The sequence below is a fragment of the Macaca nemestrina genome, chromosome 1 (genome assembly GCF_043159975.1).
Source record: "Macaca nemestrina isolate mMacNem1 chromosome 1, mMacNem.hap1, whole genome shotgun sequence".
In the NCBI taxonomy this organism is placed as follows: domain Eukaryota; kingdom Metazoa; phylum Chordata; class Mammalia; order Primates; family Cercopithecidae; genus Macaca; species Macaca nemestrina.
Window position 1 is genome coordinate 57,399,748 of NC_092125.1, and position 21,840 is coordinate 57,421,587.

Below are 21,840 nucleotides of genomic sequence, written 5' to 3' on the forward strand. Positions count from 1 at the left end.
GTGAGATGGTATCTCATTGTGGTTTCGATTTGCATTTCTCTGATAGCGAGTGATGATGAGCATTTTTTCATGTGTCTGTTGGCTGTATGAATGTCTTCTTTTGAGAAGTGCCTGTTCATATCCTTTGCCCACTTTTTGATGGGGTTGTTTTTTTCTTGTAAATTTGTTTGAGTTCTTTGTAGGTTCTGGATATTAGCCCTCTGTCAGATGAATAGATTGCAAACACTTTCTCCCATTCTGTAGGTTGCCTGTTCACTCTGATGGTAGTTTCTTTTGCTGTGCAGAAGCTCTTTAGTTTAATTAGATGCAGTGGGAGCATTTCAACTACAAAACATCTCTACCTCCAGAGAGCTGCAGAGACCATGTGACATTCTCCAAGAGCCGTGTTTGGCTTCTACTTACTCTTGGTAATCCTTATCTAGGGACATTTTGCTAAGGACATTTCAGAGACAAGATTCCATTCTCCGAGAACATATTATTATTTACCCAGAGTCCCACTGAAAAGGACTGGGGGCATCCCCTGGTGTGAGTGAGTGGATCACAGGCTGGCTGTTTTAACCCCTTCATCACAAATATAAATGTAATCAGTATGCCACAGACCTGTGATACGGGTACACAGGATCACTCTATGTTAAGTGCTTTCTCAGGCTCCTGGGCTTGGACCTTCCTATCCTTTCTACCTTAGTTTCCAAACCAACACTCTCCCAAAGTTTTGCTGAACTAAAACTTATGATACAACGGAGATCCTCCTCTGATATTATTTATAATATTTTGTTATTGGCTAATTTTTCTCATGTGAAGGCTAATTGACAGTGATCAATGACTGCTTTTATTTATGGATATGACATCTAAGTTGATAGAAATAGAAATGCATAAGAATGAACTGAATTACCAATTTAAGATTTGAGGATAAAAGATAAATATTGCTGCTCTTTTCAGTTTAAACTAATTCTAGACATGACAGAGGCCTTGATATGTTTATAAGATAATTAAATATAAATAAAAATTTTAAATAATTTAAAATACTTCCCTCTCAAAATGACAGTACCACCTTTTTCTTTCACTGAACTCATAAAATTAGATTAAGGTGGTGTAATTCTGATTTTTTCATTATTAAAAGTTGCATGTTTTCAACTAGGAAATGATATACCTCAAATGTATTTATTTTTAAAAGTTCAAATGGCAAAACTCATTGGTTTGAAGGCTGATATAATATCTCTATGGAAAAGGGACCTACAGGAAGTTTTTAGAAACCATTATGTTGATTCTGATCAATTTTGCAGTGGAAGACACTCACAACCCACCACTTGTACTACCACAGGAAAAAAAAAAAAATCCTTAGGCTCTTCTGTCAATGCAAGTGGCAGGGGCACTATCCAGCTGTTTGGAGCAGCAGCAGCAGCAAGTGACAATCTAGAAAAGTATTAGGGTGTAGCAATGAGTCAGTCTCTCCATATATACAGTTACTATGTAAATCCTTGAGGGATTCAGTTAGTAATGCATACAGAAAGCTCACAGCATATAGTTCCTTCCACCCGACACTGCACACTAGTTCGGATAAATATTTAAAGTAGCACGTACCAAAAAGTTAAAAGACAACACCTTAAAGCGCTAATTTTGTGGTAGAGACTTTCTATAGAAGATAGAAGAAAGGTGAATTCAGGAAAATTGAGGAAGATGAATTGCAGAAGATGCTCATGTAGAAGGAAAGACAGTGTGAATTTGGCCCTTTTCAACTCACTGCCACCAATAAAGAAGAGGCAGGGGAATGGCTGAATATTTAACAAATAATCTGTCAAAGGAATATGTAGATGAATGAAATAAAAATGGTGATGGTTAGGTCATGTTAAGTCATTCAGACATTCTACTCTTATTTGTTTTTTATATATCAATACATTTTTCCTATAGCCTGGAGATATAGTGAGATAAAACTATTTTGTATATTTAGTCACATGTCTTTTGGGTTTTCTGCTTAAATGCTCACTATATATAAGGAATTTTTAGTATAAAAAATGCATAGTCCTCCTAAGATCAGGTTTCTGGCCATAATGATTCACATAACCTTATGCTTTCTATCAGTGATGTTGCTAGTACCTAAGGGAACTATTGGCTGCAAACATCTAGCTCCTCCTATGAGACCTAGCAAAGGAAGTTTTAAAAAAGATATTAACAAAGGATTGTTTTCCAGTGTCTATCTGAACAACATTAACTGACAATGAGACTTATTATCAACAAAAAGAAATTGAAGATGTTTACTACTCAGACAGAGTTACATGACTAAATGAAATATAGTTTCTCAGCTCTGATTCTAAATCTTTGTCTTTCCACCTGATAAAAGGGGGAACTGAGATACAATTCATCATTATTTCCATACAGGAATCCACCCAGGGACTTTCATTCCAAATCAGTCAAAAAATGAGTCTTGAATAAAACTAAACATTTTGATACTGAATTAAATAGAAAAAAAAGGCTTTTCTCTTTACAACTGTACAGAAATGAAAGAAAATAGGAATATTTGAAGCATAGGAAGAAAATATATTTTTTCAAGGGTTGATTTTTAATCTTTATTGTATGTGTATTCAAATATAGCAAGAAAGACACATTGGGAAGCTCTTGAGGCAGGCCAGGTAAGACATGGTGGTGGCTTGGACCAGCCTGGTGACAATGGAGGCAGTGAAAAGACTGATCAGGTTCTGGATATATTATGCTTTCATTTTGGCTCTCTGCCATCTCTTCCCAACACAGCAGTCCATTCCAAGTGATCCTGTAAAACCTGTCAGATCATGATACTCCCACTTTTTCTCCATTTTATCCAAGCAAAAACCAAAATCTTTTTAATTTTTTTTTTTATTTTTTATTAAGACAGAGTCTCACTCTGTTACCCAGGTTGGAGTACAGTGGTGTGATCTTGGCTCACTGCAACCCCAGCCTCCTAGGCTCAAACGATCCACTTGAGCTTCCCCAGTAGCTAGAACTACAGGCACATGCCACCACGCCTAACTAATATTTGTGTGTGTGTGTCTGTGTGTGTGTGTGTATTTTTTGTAGAGACAGTGTTTCACTATGTTGCCCAGGCTGCTCTCGAACTCCTAGGCCCAAGTGATCCAGCCGTCTTGGGCTCCCAACCTGCTGGGATTACAGGCTTGAGCCATCATTGTGCCTGGCCAAAAGCTCAATTCGTTACAAAAAGCAGGGTAACTATACATTTTATTATCCAAACCAGAGCCCTACTGAATGTGAAAGGTTATTATTAATTACACAAGGACAAAGAGCTTAAACTTGGGCTATTCCAGACAAAATGATGAGACCCTGTATAACCTGGCCTTTGAATACCTCTTTGACCTGGTCTACTACTTTCTCCCTGACAGTCAACAATAACCACTGTAGCCTCTGGGATTTGGTCTCTGCTAGGAATGTTCTTATTATACAGATCTAAATGGCTCCCCACTAATTTCTTCAGGTTCTTTTCAAAGTTACCTCTCAGTGAAAATTTCCTTTGCCAACTTATCTAATAGAGTAACTGTGACCAACTTTTTTCTATCTTCTTTAATTCCTTATTTCTCCCTATAGAACTTCTCACTAAACTAACATACTCTGTCTCTATAGTGCAGGTTTGTTAAATAGGTAAATTTGTGTCATGGGGGTTTGTTGTACAGATTATTTCATCACCCAGGTATTAAGCCTAGTACCCGTTAGTTATTTTGCCTGATCCTCTCCCTCCTCTCACCTTCTACCCTCCAATAGGCCTCAGTTTGTGTTGTTCCCATCTGTGTGTCCGTGTGTTCTCACCATTTAGTTCCCACTTATAAGTGAGAACATAGAGTATTTGGCTTCCTGTTCCTGTGTTAGCTTGCTAAGGATCATGGCCTCCAGATCCAACCATGTTCCTGCAAAGGACATGATCTCATTCTTTTTTATGGCTGCTATATATGTACCACATCTTCTTTATCCAGTCTATCACTGATGGGCATTTAGGTTGATTCCATGTCTTTGTTATCATGAAGAGTGCTGCAATGAACATATGTGTGCATGTGTCTTTATAATAGAATGATTTATATTCCTTTGGTTATATACTCAGTAATGGGGTTTCTGGGTTGATTGCCATTTCTGTCATTAGTCTTTGAGGAATCACCACACAGCCTTCCACAAAGATTGAACTAATTACACTCCTTCCAACAGTGTATACACATTACTTTTCTCCACAATCTCACCAGCATCTGTTGTTTTGTGGCTTTTTAATAATAGGCATTCTAACTGGTGTGAGATGGTATCTCATCGTGGTTTTGATTTGCATTTCTCTAATGATCAGTCAAGTTGAGCTTTTTTCATGAGATTACTGGCCACATGTATGTCTTTTTTTTTTTTTTTAAGTGTCTGTTCATATCCTTTGCCCACTTTTTAGTGAGTTTCTTTTTTTTTGTCAGATGCATAGTTTGCAACAATTTTCTCCTATTCTGTAGGTTGTCTATTCATTCTGTTTATAGTATCTTTTGCTGTGCAGAAGCTCTTTAGTTTAATTAGATCCCATTTGTCAATTTTTGCTTTTGTTGCAATTTCTTTTGGCACCTTTGTGATGAAATCTTTGCCCATGCCTATGTCCTGAGTGGTATTGCCTAGGTTGTCTACCGGGTTTTTATAGTTTTGGGTTTTACATGTAAGTCTTTAATCCACCTTGAGTTAATTTTTGTATATGGTATAAGGGATTCAGTTTCAATCTTCTGCCTATGGCTAGCCAGTTATCCTACCACTGTTTATTGGATAGGGAATACTTTCCCCATTGCTTGTTTTTGTTAGCTTTGTCAAAGATCAGATAGTTGTAGGTATGTGGTCTTATTTCCAGGTTATCTAACCTGTTCCATTGATCTATGTCTGTTTTGGTAGCAGACCATGCTGTTTTGGTTATTGTAGTCTTATAGTATAGTTCGAAGTCAGGTAAGGTGATGCCTCCACCTTTGTTCTTTTTGTTAGGATTTCTTCACTATTTCAGCTCTTTTAAGATTCCATATGATTTTTAAAATTAGTTTTTTCTACTTCTGTGAAGAATCTCAGTGGTAGATTCATAGAATTAGCATTGAATCTGTAAATTGCTTTCGGTAGTATGGGCATTTTAACAATATTGATTTTTCTTATCCATGACCATGGAATGTTTTTTGGTTTGTTTGTGTCATCCCTGATTTCTTTTAGCAGTGTTTTGTAGTTCTCATTATAGAGATAATTTACCTCTCTAGTTAGCTTTATTCCTAAGTATTTTATTCTTTTTATGGCAATTGTGATTGGGAACCTACCAGGAGTAGGGAGTGAGCTTCACTGAGTCTCTTGCATACCAGGCCAGTGCCACAGAAACAAAAGAAGCAAAGTAGAAGCCAGGAAGGGAAACTCTTCTGATATTTGTCAGTTCTTCCTACTGACAAAGCTTGACATCATACCAGCTGCTTAGTGAGAAATGTCCCACAATCACAGACAGACAATGAAAGGTGGATTTGCAGTTGAAAGGCAATAAATTAACTGGCTCACCACCTATTTAGAAAACTTCAAAAATTTAAAACAAATATTGAAAATTAGACAAAAAATATTGGTAGAACAAAAAACTGAAATTTTTTTGTCATGATCAATAAATTATGATGTCTGTCAGAAATTGATACCTTAAACAAAAATAAATAACATTTATAATATTTAGCAATAAACTTAAAAAGTTTTAAGTAATATATATTTAGAAACATGAATCCCATTGCGACTCATATGGAATGTTTGTTAAAATTTTCCAGGCTGGGCGCGGTGGCTCACATCTGTAATCCCAGCACTTTGGGAGGCCAAGGCAGGCAGATCATGAACTCAAGAGATAAAGAGCATCCTGGCCAACATGGTGAAACCCTGTCTATACCAAAAAATACAAAAATTAACTGGACGTGGTGGCACATGCCTGTAGTCTCAGCTACTTGGGAGGCTGAGGCAGGAGAATCGCTTGAACCCGGGAAGCCGAGGTTGCAGTGAGCCGAGATTGGGCCACTGCACTCCAGCCTGGTGACAGAGTGAAACTCTGTCTCAAAAAAAAAAAAAAATTGTCTACATGCCACAAAAGAAGCCTCAACAATTGTAAAAACAACATGTATAGACCAGTTTATATGCCATAAAGCCAGAAAATGGGAAACTAATAACAAAATACAGCCAAAAACGAATGTCTGAAAAATAAAAACTAAAAGCAAAAATAAAAAAGTAATATAAATATTACAGAGACATATTAAAATGGAAAGACAGTAAAAGGAATGCATGTTCAAATTTGTGGAATGTGGCTAAAGTGGTATTTATTTTAATTTTTTTGTATAAATGTAAGTGGTACAATCGTAATTTTGTTACATAGGTTTATTGAATAGTGCTAGAGTCTGAGATTTCAGTGTTATCATCATTCAAATAGGTTTGTCTTAGATGGCTCTTATTATTTTGCGGTAAGTTCCTTCCTTACACCATATACAAAAATTGAGATAATTTTGTCTTTTGCAACAACATGAATGAAACTGGAGGTCATGATCTTTAGTGAAATAACTCAGAATCATAAAATCAAATACCACATGTTTTTGCTTGTAATTGGCAGCTAAATAATGTGCACAGGTGAGTATAGAGTGTGGAATAACAGAGATTGGAGACTCAGAGGGTGGCAGTAGACGAGGGGTGAATGATGAGAAATTATTTAATTGGTACAGTGTATGCTATTCCTCTGGCTTTCCAGAGTATAGCTGTTACACCGGTTGAGTTTCTATTCACAGCAAATTTAACAGCATCCTCAACGCTAGGCAGTTTCCCAGTCAATTTGGTGAGCACAATGGCAGATGGTTCTCTGTTCATCAGCTATGGCTCTCTGACTTTGGAATAGTTCAGGAACAACCGAGAGAACTTCTCTAACATCCAGTGGGCTGCAACCATACCTTCTCTTGTGAGGTCTGAATCTCAGCCTTAGGAGGATTCACCACCCCTCCCTCACCTTCCAAGAATGGTTCCTCCTTGACTATTCTCCATTAGTTCTAGGTTATTTTTTAAAGATAATTATTTCTTATTTTCTCTTCATTAATTCCCTATAAGTAACAAGCTTTTATAATAAATCTTTCCTGCTAAAATTCCGTGTGATTTCTGGCTCCTCGATACATCCTGACTGATACATGTGTACACATATGAAGATCAAGATAAAAAGACTAAAAGAGCTGATTACTCATGAGACCTGACTTACAAGAATTGCCAAGTTGAATTGAAAGAATACTAGACAGCAACACCAAAACATATGGACATATAAAACTCTTTGCTAGAGATAAATATATAGACAGAATCCTTTAATTTGTAATGGTGATGCATAAATAAATTTAAATTCAGGTATAGAATTTAAAATATAAAAGCACAAAAATATAAATATAAAAATACGTTGATACAAAATATTAAAACCTATAAGTTGTGACATTAATGACATAAAGTGGAGAATACATTGAGGAGTAGAGCTTCTGTATACAATTGAAGTTAAGTTGTTGTCAGTTTCAAATAGATTGCTATCACCATAACTGCAAGAGTTTTTATATAATCATAATAATTATCACAAAGAATATATCTATAGAAGTACACAAAAGAAAATGAGAAAGAATCAAATCATGTCACCACCAAAAAAAATCAACAAAACACAAAGAAAGACAGCGAGAGAGAGAAACAGGGACAAATACATGACATACCAAAAATAACTAACAAAATTATAATAATAAGCTCTTTCCTATTAGGAACTACTTAAAATGAAAATGGATTAAACTCCCCAATCAAAAATCAGAGTAGTGACTGTGACTGAATGTAAAAACAAATATCCAATGATATGCTCTCTACAACAAACTTGCTTTAGATATAAAGACATAAGCAGGCTAAAAGTGAAAGGAAGGAAAACGATATTCCAGGAAAATAAGAATCAAAGCCAAAGAATGACATTATCTAACATTATGTAATGGCTGAGCGTGGGAGCTTACACCTGTAATCCCAGCATTTTGGGAGGCCAAGGCGGGAGGATCACAAGGTCAGGAGATCAAGACCATCCTGGCCAACATGGTGAAACACCGTCTGTATATTAAAAATACAAAAATTAGCTGGGTGCGGTGATGTGTGCCTATAGTCCCAGCTACTTGGGAGGCTGAGGCAGAAGAATCGCTTGAACCAGGGAGTCAGAGGTTGAACCAGTGAGTCAAGATCATGCCACTGCACTCCAGCCTAGCGACCGAGTGAGACTCCATCTCAAAAAACAAACAAACAAACAAAAAAGACATTATGTAATGATAAAAGAGTTAATTCACCAGGAAGACATAACAATTATATATCCACTTAATAGTTGAGCACTCAAATTTGTAAAGCAAACATTGACAGCATTGAAGGCAGAATTTGATATTAACAAATAATAGTAGGAGATTTCAATACCACACTTTCAATAAAGGAAAGGTAAGCCAGAAAGAAGATCAACAAGAAAACAGAAAATTTTAATCACTCTGTAGACCAATTGCATCTAACAAGCATGTATGGAACACACCACCCAGCAACAGCAAAATACAGTTTCTTCTCAATGTGCATTTCTGTACACAGAACATTCTCCAGAATAGATCATGTGTTAGGGGAAAAAAAGAAAAACTAGTCTTAACAAATTTAAGATTAAAATCATATCAAAACTCTTTTTTCAACCACAGTGGAATGAAACAAGAAATCAATAACAAAAGGAAAACTGGAAAATTCAGAAATCAGAAATATGTGGAAATTAAACAATATACACTTTTGTTTTTTGAAACAAAGTCTTGATGTGTTACCCAGACTGGAGTGCAGTGGTGTGATCTGGACTCACTGTAACCTCTGCCTCCTGGGTTCCAGAGATTCCTCTGCCTTAGCATCCCGAGTAGCTGGGATTACAGGTATGTACCATGATGTCTGGCTAACTTTTGTATTTTTAGTAGAGAAGGGGTTTCACCCTTTTGTCCAGGCTGGACTCAAACTCCTGACTTTATGTAATCCACCTACCTCGGCCTCCCAAAGTGTTGGGATTACACGTGTGAGCCACCATACCTGGCCACAATACACTACTGAACAACCAATGAGTCACGAAGAAGTCACAGCATAAATGAGAATATATTTTGAGACAAATGAAAACAAAACCAACATACCAAAACTTATAAAATGAAGCAAAAGCATCACAAAGAAGGAAGTTTATAGTGGTAAATGACTACATTATAAAAGAAGAAGGATCTAAAATTAACAACCTAACTTTATACCTCAATGAACTAGAAAAAGAACAAACTAAACCCAAAGTTAGCAGAAGGACAGAAATAAACATTAAGAGGAGAAATGAAGAAAATACAGAATAGAAAAACAATAGAAAAAATTAACAAAACACAGTTGGTTATTTGAAAAGATCAACAATCAACAAACCCTTAACTACACTAAGGAAAAAAAAAACTTAAATAACAAAAATCAGAAATAGGAGACTTTACAACTGATGCTACAGAAATAAAAAGGATCATAAAAGACTGCTATAAACAATTATATGCCAACATAATCTAGAAGAAATACAGATTTCGAGAAACATACAATCTCTCAAGAAGAAATCATGAAGAAATAGAAAATTTGAACAGACCACAAAAAAGTAAAGAGATCTAATCAGTAATCAAAAGCCTTTCAACCAAAAACAACAACAACAACAACAACAAAAATACAACCCAGGACCAGATGGCCTCACTGGATAATTATTCCAAATCTTTGAAAAATTACCACTAATTTTTCTCAAACTCTTCCAAAAACTTGAAGAAGATGAAAGACTTTCAAACTCACTTTATAAGGGCAGTATTACTCAGATAACAAAATCAAACAAAGATACTGTAAGACAAGAAAAGTACAGACCAATTACTCTGATAAATATTAATACAAAATGTCCTCACCAAAATCCTAGCAAACGAGATTCAACAACATATTAAAAGAATTATATGTCATAACCAGGCAGCATCTATTCCTGAAATGCAAGGATGGTTGAACATATGAAAAACATTCAATGGAATAGACCAGATTGAAAGAATGAAGGATAAATGCCACAAGATTATCTCAAATGATGCAGAAAAGCATTTGACAAAATTCAACACTCTTAATGATAAAAATACTCAAAAAACTAGTAATGGAGAAAATTATCTCAACATAATGGACACTATGTATGAAAAACCCACAGCCAACATTATATTCAATGACAAAAAACTGGAATCTTCCCCTGCAACAGTGAGAATAAGATAAGATTGTCCATTCTCATGACTTATATTCAATGTTACTGGAAATCTTAGAGCAATCAGGTAGGAAAAATAAATGCAAGGTATCCAAATTGGAAAGGAAGAAATAAAATTATCTCTGTTTGCAGAAGGCATATCTTATATGTAGAAAATCCTAAAGATTCCATATGAAAAAAATCTACAGAAGTAATAAATGAATTTAGCAAAATTACAGAATAATGAACACAAAAATCAGTTTCATTTATATTCAGTAACAATTTGAAAAAGACATTTAAAAAGCAATTCCAGCAAGGTGTGGTGGCTCACACTTGTTATTTCAGCACTTTCAGAGGCTGAAATTGTAGGACCACTTGAGCCCAGGAGTTTGAGACTAGCCTAGGGTAACATAGTGAGACCCTGACTCTACAAAAAATAAATTAGCCAGACATGGTGGCATGGATGTGTAGTCTCAGCTACTTGGGAGGCTGAGATTGGAGGACTGTTTGAGCCAAAGAGGTCAAGGCTACATGACCCATGATTATGTGTGCCACTGCACTCCAGCCTGGGTGACAGAGCAAAACTCCATATCAAAAAAATAAAAATAAAAATAAGAAAAAAGAAAAGAAGACCCAGTACCTTAAAGAAAACAAAGGGGAAGATGGCCGAATAGGAACAGCTCCAGTCTCCAACTCCCAGCGCGAGCGACACAGAAGACCGGTGATTTCTGCATTTTCAACTGAGGTACTGGGTTCATCTCACTAGGGAGTGCCGGACAGTCGGTGCTGGTCAGCTGCTGCAGCCCGACCAGCCAGAGCTGAAGCAGGGCGAGGCATCGCCTTACTTGGGAAGAGCAAGGGGGAAGGGAATCCCTTTTCCTAGCCAGGGGAACTGAGACACACAACACCTGGAAAATCCGGTAACTCCCACCCCAATACTGCGCTTTAAGCAAACAGGCACACCAGGATATTATATCCCACACCTGGCTGGGAGGGTCCCACGGCCACGGAGCCTCCCTCATTGCTAGCACAGCAGTCTGCAATCTAACAGCAAGGCAGCAGCAAGGCTGGGGGAGGGGCGCCCGCCATTGCTGAGGCTTAAGTAGGTAAACAAAGCTGCTGGGAAGCTCGAACTGGGTGGAGCTCACAGCAGCTCAAGGAAACCTGCCTGTCTCTGTAGACTCCACCTCTGGGGACAGGGCACACCTAAACAACAACAAAAGCAGCAGAAATCTCTGCAGACGCAAACGACTCTGTCTGACAGCTTTGAAGAGAGTGGTGGATCTCCCAACACGGAGGTTGAGATCTGAGAAGGGACAGACTGCCTGCTCAAGTGGGTCCCTGACCCCTGAGTAGCCTAACTGGGAGACATCCCCCACTAGGGGCAGTCTGACACCCTACACCTCACAGGGTGGAGTACACCCCTGAGAGGAAGCTTCCAAAGCAAGAATCAGACAGGTACACTCGCTGTTCAGCAATATTCTATCTTCTGCAGCCTCTGCTACTGATACCCAGGCAAACAGGGTCTGGAGTGGACCTCAAGCAATCTCCAACAGACCTACAGCTGAGGGTCCTGACTGTTAGAAGGAAAACTATCAAACAGGAAGGACACCTACACCAAAACCCCATCAGTACATCACCATCATCAAAGACCAGAGGCAGATAAAACCACAAAGATGGGGAAAAAGCAGGGCAGAAAAGCTGGAAATTCAAAAAATAAGAGCGCATCTCCCCCGGCAAAGGAGCGCAGCTCATCGCCAGCAACGGATCAAAGCTGGACGGAGAATGACTTTGATGAGATGAGAGAAGATCATAATGGCAGGATCAAGTTCACACATAACAATCTTAACCTTAAATGTAAATGGACTAAACGCTCCAATTAAAAGACACAGACTGCCAAACTGGATAAAGAGTCAAGACCCATCAGTCTGCTGTATTCAGGAGACCCATCTCACACGCAGAGACATACATAGGCTCAAAATAAACGGATGGAGGAAGATTTACCAAGCAAATGGAGAACAAAAAAAAGCGGGGGTTGCAATACTAGTCTCTGATAAAACAGACTTTAAACCATCAAAGTTCAAAAGAGACAAAGAAGGCCATTACATAATGGTAAAGGGATCAATTCAACAGGAAGAGCTAACTATCCTAAATATATATGCACCCAATACAGGAGCACCCAGATTCATAAAGCAAGTCCTTAGAGACTTACAAAGAGACTTAGACTCCCATACAATAATAATGGGAGACTTCAACACTCCACTGTCAACATTAGACAGATCAACGAGACAGAAAGTTAACAAGGATATCCAGGAATTGAACTCATCTCTGCAGCAAGCAGACCTAATAGACATCTATAGAACTCTCCACCCCAAATCAACAGAATATACATTCTTCTCAGCACCACATCGTACTTACTCCAAAATTGACCACATAATTGGAAGTAAAGCACTCCTCAGCAAATGTACAAGAACAGAAATTATAACAAACTGTCTCTCAGACCACAGTGCAATCAAACTAGAACTCAGGACTAAGAAACTCAATCAAAACCGCTCAACTACATGGAAACTGAACAACCTGCTCCTAAATGACTACTGGGTACATAACAAAATGAAGGCAGAAATAAAGATGTTCTTTGAAACCAATGAGAACAAAGATACAACATACCAGAATCTCTGGGACACATTGAAAGCAGTGTGTAGAGGGAAATTTATAGCACTAAATGCCCACAAGAGAAAGCAGGAAAGATCTAAAATTGACACTCTAACATCGCAATTAAAAGAACTAGAGAAGCAAGAGCAAACACATTCGAAAGCTAGCAGAAGGCAAGAAATAACTAAGATCAGAGCAGAACTGAAGGAGATAGAGACACAAAAAACCCTCCAAAAAATCAATGAATCCAGGAGTTGGTTTTTTGAAAAGATCAACAAAATTGACAGACCACTAGCCAGACTAATAAAGAAGAAAAGAGAGAAGAATCAAATCGACGCAATTAAAAATGATAAAGGGGATATCACCACCGACCCCACAGAAATACAAACTACCATCAGAGAATACTATAAACACCTCTACGCAAATAAACTGGAAAATCTAGAAGAAATGGATAATTTCCTGGACACTTACACTCTTCCAAGACTAAACCAGGAAGAAGTTGAATCCCTGAATAGACCAATAGCAGGCTCTGAAATTGAGGCAATAATAGCCTACCAACCAAAAAAAGTCCAGGACCAGATGGATTCACAGCTGAATTCTACCAGAGCTGGTACCATTCCTTCTGAAACTATTCTAATCAATAGAAAAAGAGGGAATCCTCCCTAACTCATTTTATGAGGCCAACATCATCCTGATACCAAAGCCTGGCAGAGACACAACAAAAAAAGAGAATTTTAGACCAATATCCCTGATGAACTTCGATGCAAAAATCCTCAATAAAATACTGTCAAACCGGATTCAGCAGCACATCAAAAAGCTTATCCACCATGATCAAGTGGGCTTCATCCCTGGGATGCAAGGCTGGTTCAACATTCGCAAATCAATAAACATAATCCAGCATATAAACAGAACCAAAGACAAGAACCACATGATTATCTCAATAGATGCAGAAAAGGCCTTTGACAAAATTCAACAGCCCTTCATGCTAAAAACCCTCAATAAATTCGGTATTGATGGAACGTACCTCAAAATAATAAGAGCTATTTATGACAAACCCACAGCCAATATCATACTGAATGGGCAAAAACTGGAAAAATTCCCTTTGAAAACTGGCACAAGACAGGGATGCCCTCTCTCACCACTCCTATTCAACATAGTGTTGGAAGTTCTGGCTAGGGCAATCAGGCAAGAGAAAGAAATCAAGGGTATTCAGTTAGGAAAAGAAGAAGTCAAATTGTCCCTGTTTGCAGATGACATGATTGTATATTTAGAAAACCCCATTGTCTCAGCCCAAAATCTCCTTAAGCTGATAAGCAACTTCAGCAAAGTCTCAGGATACAAAATTAATGTGCAAAAATCACAAGTATTCTTATACACCAGTAACAGACAACAGAGAGCCAAATCAGGAATGAACTTCCATTCACAATTGCTTCAAAGAGAATAAAATACCTAGGAATCCAACTGACGAGGGATGTAAAGGACCTCTTCAAGGAGAACTACAAACCACTGCTCAGTGAAATCAAAGAGGACACAAACAAATGGAAGAACATACCATGCTCATGGATAGGAAGAATCAATATCGTGAAAATGACCATACAGCCCAAGGTTATTTATAGATTCAATGCCATCCCCATCAAGCTACCAATGAGTTTCTTCACAGAATTGGAAAAAACTGCTTTAAAGTTCATATGGAACCAAAAAAGAGCCTGCATCTCCAAGACAATCCTAAGTCAAAAGAGCAAAGCTGGAGGCATCACGCTACCTGACTTCAAACTATACTACAAGGCTACAGTAACCAAAACAGCATGGTACTGGTACCAAAACAGAGATATAGACCAATGGAACAGAATCGATTCCTCAGAAATAATACTACACATCTACAGCCATCTGATCTTTGACAAACCTGAGAGAAACAAGAAATGGGGAAAGGAGTCCCTATTTAATAAATAGTGCTGGGAAAATTGGCTAGCCATAAGTAGAAAGCTGAAACTGGATCCTTTCCTTACTCCTTATACAAAAATTAATTCAAGATGGATTAGAGACTTAAATGTTAGACCTAACACCATAAAAACCCTAGAAGAAAACCTAGGTAGTACCATTCAGGACATAGGCATGGGCAAAGACTTCATGTCTAAAACACCAAAAGCAATGGCAGCAAAAGCCAAAATTGACAAATGGGATCTAATTAAACTAAAGAGCTTCTGCACAGCAAAAGAAACTACCATCAGAGTGAACAGGCAACCTACAGAATGGGAGAAAATTTTTGCAATCTACTCATCTGACAAAGGGCTAATATCCAGAACCTACAAAGAACTCAAACAAATTTACAAGAAAAAAACAAACAACCCCATCAAAAAGTGGGCAAAGGATATGAACAGACATTTCTCAAAAGAAGACATTCATACAGCCAACAGACACATGAAAAAATGCTCATCATCACTGGCCATCAGAGAAATGCAAATCAAAACCACAATGAGAGACCATCTCACACCAGTTAGAATGGCGATCATTAAAAAGTCAGGAAACAACAGGTGCTGGAGAGGATGTGGAGAAATAGGAACACTTTTACACTGTTGGTGGGATTGTAAACTAGTTCAACCGTTATGGAAAACAGTATGGCGATTTCTCAAGGATCTAGAACTCGATGTACCATATGACCCAGCCATCCCATTACTGGGGATATACCCAAAGGATTATAAATCATGCTGCTATAAAGACACATGCACACGTATGTTTATTGCGGCACTATTCACAATAGCAAAGACTTGGAATCAACCCAAATGTCCATCAGTGACAGACTGGATTAAGAAAATGTGGCACATATACACCATGGAATACTATGCAGCCATAAAAAAGGATGAGTTCGTGTCCTTTGTAGGGACATGGATGCAGCTGGAAACCATCATTCTTAGCAAACTATCACAAGAACAGAAAACCAAACACCGCATGTTCTCACTCATAGGTGGGAACTGAACAATGAGATCACTTGGACTCGGGAAGGGGAGCATCACACACCGGGGCCTATCATGGGGAGGGGGGAGGGGGAAGGGATTGCATTGGGAGTTATACCTAATGTAAATGATGAGTTGATGGGTGCTGACGAGTTGATGGGTGCAGCGAAGCAACATGGCACAAGTATACATATGTAACAAACCTGCACGTTATGCACATGTACCCTAGAACGTAAAGTATAATAATAATAATTAATAAATAAATAAAAATGAAATAAAAAATTTAAAAAAAAGGAAAAAGAAAAAAAGAAAAAAGCAATCCCATTACAATAGCACAAAAAAGAATGAAAAAATACTTACAAATAAACTTAACTAAGGAAGTGAAAGCTATACTGAAACATACAAAACATTGATTTCAAAAAAAGAAGACTGAAGTGCATGGAAAATATCCCATGTTCATGGATTCAAAGACTTAATGTTGTTAAAATGTCTAAACTACCCAAAGAGATCTATAGATTCAATGCAATCCCTATCAAAATGCCAATGCTATTTTTTTGCCCAAAAAAAAAAAAAAATCTAAAATCCATACAGAATGTCAATGGGCCCTAAATATTAAAATCAATCTTCAGAAAGAAAAACAAAGCTGGAGGCTTCACACTTCCTGATTTCAAAATATCTTACAAAGCTACAGTAATCAAAATGGTATGGTACTGGCATAAAGACAGACATATAGAACAATGAAATAGAATGAAGAATCCAAAAATAAATCCTCATATATACAGTCAAATGATCTTTGACAAAGGTGCCAAGGGCTTCACAATGGGGAACAGGATAGTCTCTTCAATACATACTCGTGGGAAAACTGTATATCCACATACATAAAAATAAAATTGGACACTTACCTTAAATCATACACAAAAGTCAACTTAAAATAGATTAAGGACCTAAATTAAGGCCTGAAACCATAGAATCCCTGGAAGAAAACGTGGGGAAAAACTTCCTTGAAATTGACCTTGACAGTGATTTTTTGGATACGACATCAACTGCTCAGGCAACCAAAGCAAAATAAACAAGTGGTACTACATCAAACAAAAAAGTGTCTACACAACAAAGAAAATAACAAAATAAAAAATTTACCTACAGGTTGGGAGAAAATATTTGCAAACCATATAAGGGTTTACTATTCAGAACATATAAAGAATTCCTCCAACTCAACAACAAGCAAACCACACAATCCAATTCAAAACAGGCAAAAAGATTAAATAGACATTTTTTCAAAGATATATAAATGGCCAACAAACATATGAAAAGATGTTCAACATCACCAATCAGTAGGAAAATGCAAATCAAATCACAATGAGATATTTCCTCACATATCTTAGGTTGGCCATTGCAACTAAACAAGAGAAAAACGGAAAAAAAACAAGTGTTGGTGAAAATGTTGAAAAATTGCAACCCTGGGCACTTTTTGTGGGATTGTAAAGTGGTGCAGCCACTTTGGAAAACAGTATAGAGATCCAACAAAAATTTAAAATAAAGTGACAATTTGATTAAATGATCCCAGTTCTGGTTATATGTCCAAAATAATTGCAAACATAATCTTAAAGAGATGCTTGCATACCCGTGTTTATTGCAGCATGATTCATAATAGCCAAGAGGTAGAAGCAACCTAAATGTTCATCAGCAAATGAATGGATAAAGAAAATGTGATACACACAGACACACACACACACACCTGGAATATTATTCAGCCTTAAAAAGGAAGGAAATCCTGTCATATGGTACCACATGTATGAACCTTGAGGACATTATGCTAAGTGAAATAATACAGTCACAAAAATACTAATATGGAATGACTCCACTTACATGAGGTTTCTAAAATAGTCAAACCCTTAGAAACAGAAATAGAACAATATTTGCCACGGGATAGGGAGAGGGAAAAGTTGATCAAAGGATGCAGAATTTCAGTTTTGCAAGATAAAAGACTTGTAGATATCTCTTTAAATAACCATTTAAAAATGGTTAAGATGGAAATTTTTATGTTATGTAGTCTTGGCTACAATAAAGAAAAATAATAACACACTTCATCTCAGAGGGTGCTCACTAGAATACATCTAGCTAAAGACTTTTTTAACTACCTGGAATGCATTGTTCTTTAATCTGAAAACCTATGTCCTTCTTCAAGCACAGTGTAAACAGTTTTTGGCTATTCCTTCAAATATTGCCTCATCCACAATCTGATTTTTGTATCTCCTTTTGAAGCTCTTATGAAAGAAACAACTTCTCATTCTGTCAACTTCATTAGTGTATTATTCAGATTTTCATGATCTTTATCTTTCTGTGCTGAACTCTGGGTAATTCTTTTGCAGACTTACTCTTTAATTCAGTAATATTTTAAGTGGTGTTTAATCAACTCTTAAATCCACCCAGTACACTTTAAATTTTAGTAATTTTTTTCTGGAAGCTTTATTTTTTTTTCTTATTTTCATGATGTTCAATTTTGCAGTTATATTTTTAGGCGCCTGTTTGATCTCTTTTATCACCTTAAGCATTATTATTTTATTTTATAATATCTCAAAATTTGTTCCACTATCTCAAGTTCTTGGGATTGTAATGAATCTGCTGACTCTCCTTTATGGATGATATATTTCCATATATAAGATTGGTAAATTATTTCATGTGTGCTCATACTCAACAGTTTTTTGCATTTATTTTTTGTTTTATTTCATTTTGCTTTTTCTCTTGAAGTTTATCATGTCATAGAGTTCACGTATGTCTCTGCTCTTTCCTAGTATTTTTTAAAGTCTTGAATGAGTTTTTATTTTACTGTTTCATTTAAAGTTTCTATACTTAAGACACAGGAAGCCACAAAGAAAGTATACATTTAAAAACCACATCCATGCCGTTCTGAGAGTCATTTTTTTTTTCCCACAGGTAACTATTTATTTCCCCTGCCTATGAAATAAACAGATTCTCCTTTGCTGCTTCCCATGCAGAAGAAACCGTTTTTCTCTTTCCTTTTTGATAGTCTTGGGCAGGACTTGTTTGGGGCAGTTACAGGTTATCTCTAGCCCAGCCTCAAAGCCATGGCTCCCAGGCTCAGCTCCCAGCCTGGAGATTCTAAATCTCTATCTAAACATTCATGGGTCACTGTGGTATCAGCTCCTGCTGGCTTTGAGTTTCTTTTAATTTAATTGGGAGTTCTTCTGGCATTCTATTAAGTGTAAGATAGACAGACAGATAGATAGATCGATAGATCAATCGATATAGCTAGCTAGCTAAATATTACAAAATTTCTGTATCTCTGGGGTAGGAAATCTACCCCAAACTTCATCTTACAGATTCTAAAAGTAAACTCAGAACATCTATCTCTAGTCGTGAAAACTGAGACACAGAACTATTAAGTGACTTGTCCAAAGTTAGTGGCAAAATATGATTTTGGATATCACACACTTCTAATACTTGATAGAGTTCTTACTTGTTTTTCCTACATAATGGTGGCTGAGACATACATCTTGTAACGTACCAAGATGAAAGTGGATACAATCTTATTCATGAATCTTTCTTAATTTGGACTATATAGATTCCAGAATGTACATGAACTGAGACAGGAAGTACCTCCCTGAGAGCCCAACTTTTTCTTTTAATGACAAAAATCTCTATCAATGCATATATCTTTGCATATATATGACATTTATGTCTGTACATACATATATATATATGTGACATAGATAACTAACATTTGAGTGCTAACCACAGGCTAGACACTTTTCCAGTTGCTTAACCTGTATAATCTCATGTAATTCTTGCACTGATTTTTGGTAACCTATGACAAAGATGATTTGCAAAGAAAATAAACTTTTGCTACATTAATGCAGTTGTGAAATGATATGAAACCTAGTATTTTCTTCAAGTCTGAGGTTAATGTCACCCAAAAAAGAGAGCTTCACAAGACTGTCAAATCTGAAAAACAGAAATGTCATGAGAAGAAAAACTATCCTGCCCTAAAAGAGAAAAGCCAGTCTTCAACACCCATTCAGCTTTGGCTCTCAGTATAGAAAAGGGAGTGAGATTTGGCCTATCCCCCGTGTGCTTGTTGAATTTATTTGACAGGTCAAAAGAAAAATCTGTAATTTTTTACTCTCACATGTGTTTCTCTAAAGTTGCTGGGATTCCTGAAAATTTAAATTATCTTAAAAATAACTCCAGATATCTGTGTTAGGCCGTGCTTGCATTGCTATAAAGAAATTCCTGAGACTGGGTTGTTCATTAAGACAAGAGGTTTAATTGGCTCATGGTTCTGCAGACTGTAGTGGAAGCCCAGCATCTATATCTGCTCAGCTTCTGGGGAGGTCTCAGGGAGCTTCTACTTATGGTGGAAAGTGAAGCGAGAGCAAGCACATCACATTGCAAATACAGGAGTAAGAGGGATTGGTAGTGGGGGAAGGGTGCCACACTTTACAACACAAGATCTCATGAGAACTCACTTGCTATTGCAAGGACAGCACCAAGCCATGAGGGATCCTGCCCTCATGACCCAAACACCTCCCCCAGGACCTACTTCCAACACTGAGGATTACAACTCAACATGAGATTTGGGCGGGGACAAATATCCAACTATATCAATACCTAATCAATAATGTTTAGTCTCTGCTAACATCTATATTCTGTCTTCTTCATTTGAAATTGTTTAATTCATAGGGTGACATGTTTTCACACATTTTTACTAAGCCAAATTCTAAGAATTATGGAAGCTGTCACAGTGTGTGGAAAGCTTTGGAAGGTGATCTATTTTGTGGCCATGCTTCCAAATATCCTTACTGACTACCAAGGAAGAGCTTGTGTAATGCAAAAATATTTCTTACTCAGTACACAGAATAATATTAACTGTAAAATCTAACATTTCTATTACTTTCCTTAGCATAAAAACCATAATCATGTATAAAAGTTTAAGGTCTGGAATACTGCACAAGAACAACAATAGAACAATTATGTGTTGATATTTATTAAATATACACACACCCCTATGTATTATTTTCCAGTAAATGTTTTAAAATAGTATTTTCTCCTATTCCCATTTATTGAGTTCTTACTATTTGCCAGGAAGTTTATCTTCTTACTGCATGTCAGGCACTTTTAAAATAGATAATCACTTTTTTTCCACATTTTACAAGAGAAAAAACTGTTACCGAAAAAAGGTTGGAAGATCATCCAAGGCCACATGGCTTATAAGTGATAGAATCAGGATTTAAGTCTAGTCAGTCTGACTTTAAAGTATAATGATACGTAATGTTAGTATATCAGATAAATTAAGTACACATTTTTCTGATGATTTCATTAAGATAACTGATACAATATTTTATGAAAACCTTATAAACCCACGGAGTCAACAACTAGGCAGAATTAAAACTTTGTAAGCAATTACAACCCAAACGTCCTCATTCATTCATTCAATAAACCATTATTAAGCATCTACCATATCTCAGATACTATGTTACAGGCTGGGAATACAGCAGGGAAAAAGGAGGATAAATGATCCCTATCCTTACGGAGATTTTTAAAGAAGGGACACAGCTAACACAAAAAACAGTAAGTAATGTATAAAATGGTAAAGGCTATGGGAGAAAATAAAGCATAAAAGAGGGCCAAGAAGCATACAGGGTTGGGGAATGATAGGTTGTCATTTGAACAAGAATGTTCAAGGAAGGCCCTGCTGAGAAGGTGACATTTGAGCAAAGGCCTGAAGATAATGTGGGAAAGAGCCATATGCATCAAGGTCATTTTTTGGATGAAAATCAATAATTTGGATGAAAACACTGATGATCTGTTGTCTACCTATGCAGTCAACATTAAAGTAGGAGAAATTCCTAGTACATTATTTGATAAAATTAGGATAATTTGGATATAAAGTATCTCAGCAACTGAATTATTAACCAGATTTGACTCAATAAACTTTAGAATGAATAAACACACACCCTTTACTTGGGCAAGCAA